The sequence below is a fragment of the Triticum aestivum genome, chromosome 3B (assembly GCF_018294505.1).
Source record: "Triticum aestivum cultivar Chinese Spring chromosome 3B, IWGSC CS RefSeq v2.1, whole genome shotgun sequence".
NCBI lineage: Eukaryota > Viridiplantae > Streptophyta > Magnoliopsida > Poales > Poaceae > Triticum > Triticum aestivum.
Window position 1 is genome coordinate 314,640,358 of NC_057801.1, and position 12,947 is coordinate 314,653,304.

A 12,947-nucleotide genomic window follows, 5' to 3' on the forward strand; every position below is an offset into this window, starting at 1 on the left:
GTAAAAGAGAGCAGGAGCGAGAACATGGGATTGTATCGATATGATCAAATGGTTGGTTGCTTGCCTTGCGGGTCCGTAGTCTGATACTGGTATTCGTTCGGATACTCGCGGTATTCTTTCGGGGCAGAACATACCGTAGAGAGCACCGATATACAATCAACACCAAACAATGTGTGACAATATGATGCATGCAAGAGACATGGCAAAATGAGTGTATTGGGCTAATGCAACCATGACCATATGACTTTGAGCCATTTTGAACCAAAGATTCAAATTTCAAACTCATATGTGATCTCAAATAGTGATTTATCATGTTTTGTACTAAACAGCAAGTTAACTTGTTCAAACATGCATGAAACCAGTACACATGGATAGACTGGATTTTTCTGATCATTTTTCATATATAACACTTTGCATTTGGAGTTACAGATTAATTTCTATGAATTTTTGAAGTGAGCACTATTTTCTGAAATTTCCTAAATAAGAATAAATACATAAAAGTGAGTTACCACGTCAGAAGGTCAACAGGGGCGTCCAGGTCAAACCTGACCAGTGGGACCCACTGGTTAGTGTCATTGTTAATTAACTAAGTTAATTAGGATTAGTTTAGTACTAACCTAGGTTTAACCAAATGGCAGGGCCCACATGTTAGTGACCCAGGGGAGTCAAACCCCTGGTCAAACCACATTGACTTGCCGGTGTTTAGCCGTCGGCGATGTACAGACGCGGCGGAGGATGTAGGTTTCGCCCTCCGGCGACCAAATGGACGGTGGAGGCTGTCAGGACCCCGACTCGATGTCACATCGATCTAGCCGGTAACACCTCATATCACTTTGCGGCCTCACGCACGGTATCCCCACGGGTGTCGCCTTACCTTTGCCCGGGACCGTTTGCGCCTTTTGGCTCACGTATATGATAGTGTCGCTAGCATCCATATGATAAGGAGCCCGGGCTGACATGACTAGTCGTAAACCCAAAGTGGCACAGACTTACAGGGACAGGCATCCATGACCCAGCTTCGAACGTGTCGGTCATCAGCAAGTGGGTTCGGGCTGTAGCACTGGGCTAGCAGGACTCCGGTAAACCGGGCTGTAGCGGGCTAACAGGACTCCGGTACTCAAAGCGTGACATTTCCCCGAAGGGACAGACACAGGAACGAAGAAGGACACATGCCGGCCAGCCTAAGTGTTCCAGAGCAGTAGCAAGCTACCATGGCTCAGCGGTAACACTAGGAGACATTTCCCGGTAAGAGAGGCTACTAAAGATAAACAACTAGATAGTCAGATCCCACACATACCAAGCATTTCAATCATACACACAATATGCTCGATATGTGCAAATACAACGAAGCATCACAACATGACTCTACGACACAAGTACTTTATTTAAGGCTCAGGGAGCCATACATAACATACACAAAGGTACGGGTCTCACGACCCAACATTCAAGTCATACAGTCATACAAACCAGCAGCGGAAGTAACTTGTCTGAGTACAGACAACTAGTAAAATAAAAGAGGCTTGGAAAGCCTAGCTATACTACATGGTCCTTCACAAGCTCAGGGTCACCACCTGGGCCTTTAGCCTACTCGTTGATGTCAACGTCTACATAGAACCCATCAGAAGGGGTTGCAGCGTCTTCTGAAAAAATGTAAATTATAGCAACATGAGTACAAAGGTACTCAGCAAGACTTACATCAGATCCTACATACATGCATATTATCAAGAAGGGTTGGTGGAGTTATTGCAGCAAGCCAGCTTTGACTCTTGGCTAGACTATCCTACGATACTTCAACTTGAAATGGTTTTGCGCACACGAGTCCACTACTCACCACTTCAATACACTACCGAGGATCCACCTTCGTCTTCCTACGGAAGAGCCATCCTCGGCACTCACACTTATCTTGAGGCTTTTAGTAGTTTCCATTTACTTGTCTATGAACTGTATAGGCAACCAAGTAGTCCTTTACCGCGGACGCGGCTATTCGAATAGATCATGATAACCCTGCAGGGGTGTACTTCTTCATACATGTTTCCACCACTTAGCGTCTGCACACGACATGTGCTCGGCAGACTTCAAGCGAAAGCCGACGTGGGTGTAGACCACGACCTACCTAAACACTTAAGCCTCTAGTCCAGGTTTATCGCCTATCCAGGTTCCATCCGCAGGGAGTCCGGCCGAGGTTTCCCATACGGCCCCGAACGATGTGAACAGGGTTCCCGAGATACCTAACGGGTATTCGGTACACCCGGCCACGTACCTACCGCATCACAGCCCACCCCTACGGTCAGCGCTGTCCACGGCCTCCAGTAGACTACAAACACCAGAAACTACTTGCAACTCCTGGACAGAGAGCTAGGGTGAATAAGAAGTCGAGCGGGGTCATATTTCAGGGCCCAATGCATGGTAGTAGCTGTATCTTCAATCACACATACAGATCTCAGTGCTTAAGGTCGGCTTCAATGAAACAACCCACCATGTACTCCTACATGGCCTCTCATCGATACCTTTACCAAATCGTGTTCACCACACCACTCTCATTACCGACATAATCATTTCACTCTAGCCCATCACCCAGATGAACCAGACCTGACACGACTCTAAGCATAGCAGGCATAGCAAGGTAGGAACAACACATACATATGGCTCAATCAACTCCTACACATGCTAGTGGGTTTCATCTAGTTACTGTGGCAATGACAGGTCATGCAGAGGAAATGGGTTCAACTACCGTAGCACACAGCAGTTTGAAACGCGTTGTCTTAATGCAGTAAAAGAGAGCAGGAGCGAGAACATGGGATTGTATCGATATGATCAAATGGTTGGTTGCTTGCCTGATGGTTCGATGCACTGATACGGTTCTTCGTTAGGGTAATCACGGTACTCCTCGGAGGCAGAACCTGTCGCAAAGGACACCGATACACAACCATCACCAAACAATGTGCAACAATATGATGCATGCATGAAACATGGCAATATGAGTGTGTTGGGCTAATGCAACTAAAACCAGAAGGGTTTGAACAAATTTGAATCGAAGATTCAAATTTCAAACTCAGACATGGCCTTTTAAAGTGCTTTTCCTTGTTCTGCTTAAAACATCAATTTAATTTGTTTGATCATGCATGAAAATAGTACAGATGGATAGATTGGATTTTTCTGATCATTTTTCATATATAAATTGTCTAATTTGGAGTTACAGAATAAAAGTTATGAATTTTTGAAGTTTAAATAATATTCTGGAATTTCCTGATTTAAATTAAATCCAGAAATATATATATTGCGCCAGCATGACGTCAGCATGACGTCAGTGGTCAACTGCGGCTGGCTGGGGTCAAACCTGACGTGTGGGGTCCACACGTCAGTGACAGGGGGGTTTAAACAGGGTTAATTTAATCCTAATTAGGAATTAGTGGCGCTGGGGCCCACTGGTCAGTGTCAGGGGGGTTGACTAACAGTGATTAGCACTAATCTGACCACCTGGCCGACGGGGCCCACGCGTCAGTGACCCTGGGGGGGTCAAACCCCAGGTCAAACAGGTCAAACCCACCGGCGACATGACGCCGGCGAGGCCCGAGACGGCGGCGCGATACGGAAACGCGCTACAGGGCACGGGCGAGGCCGTGCTTGGGCTCGTTGGAGAGCCCTTGCTCCCGCGCGTCGAACGGTGGTGGTGGCCGTGCCTGAGGTGGCCGGTACCGACGACGGCGAGCTCGCGAGCGGCGGCCGGAGTTCGGCCAACGGCGGGTTAGGCGATGCAGGGCGCTAGGGGAGGCGTTGGTGCGTGCTACGTGCTCCTGGTGAGGTGTGGAGCACGATGGTGTGCTCGGCTTCGAGCTACAACGGCTCCAGCCACGGCGGCGACGAGGCACGGCGGCGGCGAGCTTCGGAGCTCAAGGGGACGGCAACTACAGGATGCTAGGGACGACGGGGCAAGGGGGAATCGGGTCAGCGGCTCACCGCGGAGCTGCAGGGATGGTTAGCGGGCTCGGGGACGTCCGGTAGCTCTCGAATCGACGGCGACGATCTCCGGTGGCCGAGGAGGGGAACGGCGACGTGGGCGGCGATGCAGGGCTTCCGGAGGCCCGTGGATCGGTGGGGAGGAAGAGGGGGTCGAGGCGGAGCCTCTGGGCTAGTCGGGGGAGCGAGGGAAGGGCGGTGGCTGCTGCTATGGCGAACGGCGGCGATGGTGGCGTTCGGACACGGGAGAGGGAGAGCGAGGGAGAGGAGGGGAAGAACCGAGGGAGAGTGAGAGAGAGCAGGGGAGGGCGTGGCGTCGTCCGGGGCATCGAGACGAGGAGGGGAGGGGCAGGCAGGCAGGCGAGCAGGTGGCGTGGCGCGGTGGCGCGCGCGCGCGCCGGCCACACTCCCCTCCCTCTGTCGAGGACGAAGACGACAGAGGAGGGAGGCGGGCTGGGCCGCCTGCTGGCTGGGCCGGCCAGCTGGCTGGGCCGGACAGGGAGGGGCCCAGGTAAGCTCCTCCTTTTATTTATTTTTCTTTTTCTAATTTCTGACATTTGTTTTGATTTAAAAAAATATTAAATCATTTATTTACCTTATGCCAATTTTTGCAGGAGCTAGATATATTATTCCAGAGCTCCTTTATAATTGGCATAATATTTGGACATATATTAATATATATAACTAATATATTTCCAATGCAAATATTTATGCATTAATTCCAAATGCCCAAAATAAATACCTATGAGCTCTTAAAAATATTGGTTTGATTTTTATCTCTGTCCAATATTTTCAGAGAGCAACATGAGCATTTTCTTGGACCTTTTTGGAGAAATTTTTATTTGGATCATTTTCAAAAATGATTCTGAGGGTTTCACAAATCCCCATTTCAAATTAAATGGAAATTTAAACATGATGCACACACTCTGATGCATGACTAGCTAGGGTGTGACAACTCACCCCCACTCAAAAGAATCTCGTCCCGAGATTTGGGTTCCTCCGGGAAGAAGGCGGGATACTCAAGTCGAAGACGATCCTCCCTTTCCCAAGTTGCTTCATCCTCAGAATGGTGCGACCATTGAACTTTGAGAAACTTGATATTATGACGTCGGGTGGTACGTTCGGCCTGATCGAGGATACGAATGGGGTACTCTCGATATGTAAGATTATCTTGGAGATCAAGCGTTTCGTGGTCCACTCCACGGATAGGATCCGAGAAGCAACGCCTGAGTTGAGAAACGTGGAAGACATCGTGGACTCTGGAGAGGTGCGGAGGTAGTTCCAACTGGTAGGCAACTTCTCCTCGTTTGGCGAGAATGCGAAAAGGTCCAATGTAACGAGGAGCCAATTTGCCTTTGATACCGAAACGATGGGTTCCCTTCAGAGGGGTGACCCGAAGATAAGCCTTCTCGTCAACCTCGAAAGTCATAGCCTTATGTTTTCGGTCATATTGACTCTTTTGACGAGATTGGGCTGTTTTCAACTTTTCACGAACGATACGAACTTGTTCTTCTGCTTCCTGAATCATATCCGGGCCAAAGAATTGTCTTTCCCCGGTCTCTGACCAGTTAAGGGGTGTTCGACACCGTCGTCCATAGAGAACTTCAAAAGGGGCTTTACCCAAGCTAGATTGATAGCTGTTGTTGTAAGCGAATTCGGCAAATGGAAGGCACTTCTCCCAGTCCATTCCGAATGAGATAACAGAGGCTCGAAGCATGTCTTCTAGAATCTGGTTGACGCGTTCCACTTGACCACTCGACTGAGGGTGGAAAGCGGTGCTAAAGGAGAGACGGGTTCCCATAGCATTTTGGAAACTTTCCCAAAATCGAGAGGTGAAAAGACTTCCTCGATCCGAGTTAATTTCCAAAGGAACACCATGGAGGGACACTATTCGGGAGATGTATAAGTCTGCCAGCTGACTAGCGGTTATACTCTCACGAACAGGTAAGAAATGGGCTACTTTGGAAAGACGATCGACCACGACGAAAATAGCATTATTCCCTCTCTTGGTCCTGGGAAAACCGGTAATGAAATCCATACCAATTTTATCCCATTTCCATTCAGGAATAGCTAAGGGTTGAAGGGTGCCAGCAGGCCGTTGATGCTCTGCTTTTACACGACGACAGACGTCGCAATTAGCAATATACTGAGCAATTTCTCTCTTCATCCTAGTCCACCAGAACCTCTGGCGTAGGTCCTGATACATCTTAGTACTACCGGGATGAATGGTGAGAGGAGATTCATGAGCCTCCTTAAGGATCAACTGCCGTAGATGCTGGTTCTTGGGAACCACTAGACGGTTCTCAAAGTACACAACACCATGATCATTTGTGGAGAAACAACTAGCACCTCCGCTAGCAATGTTCTCTTTGATTTTAGATATTCCCTTATCTCGCTTTTGGGCAGCGATGATTTGATCCGTAAGAGTAGGTTTTGCTACCAAGGTGGAAAGAAAACCTTGAGGTACAATGTGAAGGTTAAGCTTCCGAAATTCCTCATGGAGAAGCGGTTGACTTTGTTGTAACATCAGGTTGTTACAATAAGATTTACGACTTAGCGCATCAGCCATGACGTTGGCTTTCCCTGGGGTGTAGGTTATTCCTAAGTCGAAGTCTGTGATCAACTCAACCCAACGTCTTTGCCTGAGATTCAAATCCGGTTGGGTGAAAATGTACTTCAGACTTTGGTGATCAGTGAATATTTCGCAACGGTTACCGAGGAGGTAATGTCGCCAGGTCTTAAGTGCATAGACTACGGCTGCAAGCTCTAGATCATGAGTAGGATAATTCTCCTCATGTGGGTGCAATTGCCGTGAAGCGTAAGCAATTACGTGTCGATCTTGCATGAGAATGCAACCTAGTCCTTGTCGCGAGGCGTCGCAGTAGATAACAAAGTCCTTGGAGAAGTCTGGCGGTACCAGTACGGGAGCAGAGGTCAGGCGTCTTTTCAGTTCCTGAAAGCTGTGCTCACATTGTGGAGTCCACTCGAACTTCTTATCTTTCTTGAGGAGTTCGGTTAGAGGTTTAGCAACCTTGGAGAAGTTCTCGACAAAGCGACGACAATAGCTCGCTAAGCCCAGAAAACTCCGAACTTGCTTGACCGATTCAGGTGGAGTCCAATTAAGGACGGCTTGAACTCGCTCAGGGTTAACAGCAATACCTTTACCAGATATTACATGACCCAGATAGGTCACTTCTGACAACCAGAATTCACATTTAGAAAATTTGGCATAAAGGCGATGCTCTCGAAGTTTCTTCAACACTAGCCTTAGATGTTCGGCATGTTCTTCCTCGTTCTTGGAGTAGATGAGTATATCATCGAGGTAAACCACGACGAATTTATCCAAATACTCCATGAAGATTGAGTTCATTAACCGAGAAAAGGTGGCTGGAGCGTTGGTTAAACCGAAGGACATGACGGTGTACTCGTATTGGCCATAACGAGTAACAAAGGCCGTTTTAGGAATGTCCCCGTTTCTGATTTTGATTTGATGGTAGCCCAACCTCAAATCCATCTTGGAGAAGACTGAGGATCCAGCGAGCTGATCATACAGGTCGTTGATCCTGGGAAGCGGATATTTGTTCTTGATTGTGACCAAATTGACAGGTCGGTAATCTACAACCATCCGGTCCGTACCATCCTTCTTCTTGACGAATAGGACGGGGCAAGCCCACGGAGATGAGCTAGGTCGGATGAAACCCTTTTTCAAGGACTCATCGAGTTGTTTCTTAAGCTCGGCTAGCTCTAGTGGTGCCATCTTATAAGGTCTTCTAGCAATCGGAACGGTTCCTGGAATGAGGTCTATTACGAACTCAACATCCCTGTCAGGTGGAACACCTGGCAATTCCTCTGGAAAGACATCCGGGAAGTCACGGACTACCGGAACGTCCTCAAGGTCTGGCAAAGGGCTGGCGTTAAGAGAAAATAACTGTCGCTTGGCTATTCGGGTCAAGACATTGACTATCTTCCCCGAAGGATGGGTGAGTTGAACAGTCCTAGAGAAGCAATCAATTTTGGCTTGATGAGCCGACATCCAGTCCATACCCAGAATGATATTAATATCTGAAGATTTAAGGGCTATCAAAGACGCGAGGAAAACAAGTCTGTCGACTTGGATTTCATTTCCATAACTTACCCTAGAGGTCTGCCATCTAGAACCAGGAGTAGAAATTTCCATAGTGGATGGCATGTCACAGAATGCAACGTTATGCAAACGAGCATAGTTTTCAGATATAAAAGAATGAGAGGCTCCTGTATCGAAAAGAACAGATGCCGGGTGGCAGTTAACAAGAAGCGTACCGAGAACGACGTTGGGATCCTCTTGAGCTTCTTCGGCCGAGATACAGTTGACATGGCCACGTGAAGCGGTGACCGGCTTGGCGTGGAACACTTTCCCTGTCGGCTTGCCACGGCCAACAGCTTTAGCAGATTGGTTGGGGTTGGTCTGGGGACACTCACGCATATAGTGGCCAGATTCCCCACACTTGAAACAAGTCACGGAACTGGTACGTGGAGGAGCATTGTTGGTTGGACCCCCATAGGGCTTGGCCGGTGCAGACTGTTGAACAGGGCGAGGCGCCTGGAAAGATGGCCTCGGTGTGAACCTGGGTGGCAGGGCGGTGTTGGGCACCCACACGCGGCGCTTCTGAGGACCAGCACCGGATGAGGAACCCATGTCACGGCCATGCTTGCGTGTTGCGTCATAGTCAGTCTGACCAGTTTCAGCACTGATGGCCTTGTTGACAAGTTTCTGAAAAGATGTGCACTCATGCAGACGGAGGTCACGGCGAAGCTCAGGACTAAGGCCCTTACGGAACCTTGCTTGCTTCTTGGCATCAGTAGACACTTCCTCAGTTGCATATCGTGCGAGGTTACCAAACTCCCTGCTGTAAGCATCCACAGAAAGTCGGCCTTGGGTGAAACTGCAAAATTCCTCACGTTTACGGTCCATGAGACCCTCCGGAATGTGATGTTCACGGAAAGCCTCGCTGAATTCAGCCCAAGTAGTGACATGGCCCGCTGGGCGCATAGCTCCATAATTCTCCCACCATAGACTGGCGGGGCCTTCAAGATGATATGCAGCAAAGGTGACCTTGTCAGCCTCCGCTACCAGCGCGGAACGCAGTTTGTGAGAGATACTGCGAAGCCAGTCATCAGCGTCGAGAGGCTCGACGGAGTGGTGGAACGTGGGTGGATGTAATTTGATAAAATCACTGAGTGACACCACGTTAGTCCTCTGATGGTGTGCCGTGTTCTGTTCAATACGCTCCAACAAACGGTTGGTCTCCCGCTTGTTTCTCTCAGCTTCCATCATAACCTCGGCTAGGGAAGGAGGATGAGGCAGATTTGCATCCCTGACTTCACTGCCTTCGGCCTGCTCTTGAGGAGCAGGGTTAGTGCGCGTGTTGACCATCCTAGGTAAACAAGACAATGATTTAGTCAGGATGATAAAATTCCGACATAGGATACAAAATGTAAGGAATAACTCGAAATGCAAGATGATCATCCGTATGACATGGTAGATACAGAAACTGCTTCTTTATTCCATCGTCATACACACCATACAGGGTTTAGTACAAGACCAAACAAAGTACTATTACGGTGAAAAGAGGATTACATCTCATCGGAGGCATCCCAAGCTCCTATACATTATTTTTCTACACCTCCGGAAAGAGTACAAACTAGGTCATATCCCACGAGTCACGCGGGACGATAGACGACACAGCTAGTGCGAACTAGTGATACTACCACTAACTCAGACCGATCCGTAGTAGTCCTCGTAGAAGTCACCTCCATAGCCTGGAAGCTCAACATGATCATCCGGAAACAGACGATCTCGCGGAGCTTGTGGACCATAGGGGCTAGGATGAGGTCTTGGACCAACAGACGGTGGCCTGCGGGGACCGCGAGGTGGGGTGATGCCTCCTACATCACGCCAACCCATCACGTCTGGCAGAGCAGATCTCACAGGATAGAGATCGCGCATATCCGAATATCCAGCTTGCACCGCCGGTGCGAACCGAGTCAAAGTGGCCCAGTGGTCAGCACGGGTATTGAAGAGCTCTAACCTCAAGGCCCGATTTTCACGGTCCTTATCCTCGAGCATCTCAGCAGTGGTGCGAGTCCGTGAATCCTCCTGAGTGGGGTCAGCATAGATAGCCTGGAGATACCCTTGTGCTCCCGGAAGTGATCCTGGCATATACCGGAAATCAGAGTCCCGAAATAGACCAGATCTGACTCGCATAATGGTCATCATAGAGTAGGCGGCGTCCTGCACAGCCATCTCAATAGTAACCCCGAGTCCATAGGAGCAGTGAAGGGGCTCGGTGGATCCAGGATAAGATGGAAATATCCTGACAGTGCAGAGATACTGGCTTTGATTGAAGTCCCGAAATTGCTCTTCGACCGTGTACTCAGGATACCAGCGGTATCCAGCCTCAGTCATTACCCTGACCAACTTGGCAGTATGGCCGGGTACATCTAGGCATCGAGTCAGGCGAACCACTTGATTGAGGTCGCGAGTGGCCATCTGAAAGCACAATCATAATGCAAAGGCATTAGAATTTCTAGCAAAATTTCGGCAGCATAACAGCTGTAAATGCTCAAGAAGGATTTTGAGACATTTGACAAAGGATTTCATACACACTCAACATCATCATATCAAAGTTCTGAGACCATCCTAGCAACATAATGTGGTAGAAGAACTGAACTAGGCTTGTATCCATCAAACCTATAAGGTACTACTGATTAGTAACACGTGATCCTGATAGAGAGAATAGATCCTAATTCCTTAACCCCCGGTGGAAGAATGGACTGACTCAGATCAGAATGTCATAAGATAAAGGAGTAAAAAGAGCCTTACGTTCCAACCCACAAACAATTCCCCTACATATAACTAAAGAATTTCTAGACTCAACATCGACCAGTTTGGCTTGGAGAACCTACAGGCAGTCCGGCTCTGATGCCAACGCTGTCAGGACCCCGACTCGATGTCACATCGATCTAGCCGGTAACACCTCATATCACTTTGCGGCCTCACGCACGGTATCCCCACGGGTGTCGCCTTACCTTTGCCCGGGACCGTTTGCGCCTTTTGGCTCACGTATATGATAGTGTCGCTAGCATCCATATGATAAGGAGCCCGGGCTGACATGACTAGTCGTAAACCCAAAGTGGCACAGACTTACAGGGACAGGCATCCATGACCCAGCTTCGAACGTGTCGGTCATCAGCAAGTGGGTCCGGGCTGTAGCACTGGGCTAGCAGGACTCCGGTAAACCGGGCTGTAGCGGGCTAACAGGACTCCGGTACTCAAAGCGTGACATTTCCCCGAAGGGACAGACACAGGAACGAAGAAGGACACATGCCGGCCAGCCTAAGTGTTCCAGAGCAGTAGCAAGCTACCATGGCTCAGCGGTAACACTAGGAGACATTTCCCGGTAAGAGAGGCTACTAAAGATAAACAACTAGATAGTCAGATCCCACACATACCAAGCATTTCAATCATACACACAATATGCTCGATATGTGCAAATACAACGAAGCATCACAACATGACTCTACGACACAAGTACTTTATTTAAGGCTCAGGGAGCCATACATAACATACACAAAGGTACGGGTCTCACGACCCAACATTCAAGTCATACAGTCATACAAACCAGCAGCGGAAGTAACTTGTCTGAGTACAGACAACTAGTAAAATAAAAGAGGCTTGGAAAGCCTAGCTATACTACATGGTCCTTCACAAGCTCAGGGTCACCACCTGGGCCTTTAGCCTACTCGTTGATGTCAACGTCTACATAGAACCCATCAGAAGGGGGTTGCAGCGTCTTCTGAAAAATGTAAATTATAGCAACATGAGTACAAAGGTACTCAGCAAGACTTACATCAGATCCTACATACATGCATATTATCAAGAAGGGTTGGTGGAGTTATTGCAGCAAGCCAGCTTTGACTCTTGGCTAGACTATCCTACGATACTTCAACTTGAAATGGTTTTGCGCACACGAGTCCACTACTCACCACTTCAATACACTACCGAGGATCCACCTCCGTCTTCCTACGGAAGAGCCATCCTCGGCACTCACACTTATCTTGAGGCTTTTAGTAGTTTCCATTTACTTGTCTATGAACTGTATAGGCAACCAAGTAGTCCTTTACCGCGGACGCGGCTATTCGAATAGATCATGATAACCCTGCAGGGGTGTACTTCTTCATACATGTTTCCACCACTTAGCGTCTGCACACGACATGTGCTCGGCAGACTTCAAGCGAAAGCCGACGTGGGTGTAGACCACGACCTACCTAAACACTTAAGCCTCTAGTCCAGGTTTATCGCCTATCCAGGTTCCATCCGCAGGGAGTCCGGCCGAGGTTTCCCATACGGCCCCGAACGATGTGAACAGGGTTCCCGAGATACCTAACGGGTATTCGGTACACCCGGCCACGTACCTACCGCATCACAGCCCACCCCTACGGTCAGCGCTGTCCACGGCCTCCAGTAGACTACAAACACCAGAAACTACTTGCAACTCCTGGACAGAGAGCTAGGGTGAATAAGAAGTCGAGCGGGGTCATATTTCAGGGCCCAATGCATGGTAGTAGCTGTATCTTAAATCACACATACAGATCTCAGTGCTTAAGGTCGGCTTCAATGAAACAACCCACCATGTACTCCTACATGGCCTCTCATCGATACCTTTACCAAATCGTGTTCACCACACCACTCTCATTACCGACATAATCATTTCACTCTAGCCCATCACCCAGATGAACCAGACCTGACACGACTCTAAGCATAGCAGGCATAGCAAGGTAGGAACAACACATACATATGGCTCAATCAACTCCTACACATGCTAGTGGGTTTCATCTAGTTACTGTGGCAATGACAGGTCATGCAGAGGAAATGGGTTCAACTACCGTAGCACACAGCAGTTTGAAACGCGTTGTCTTAATGCAGTAAAAGAGAGCAGGAGCGAGAACAT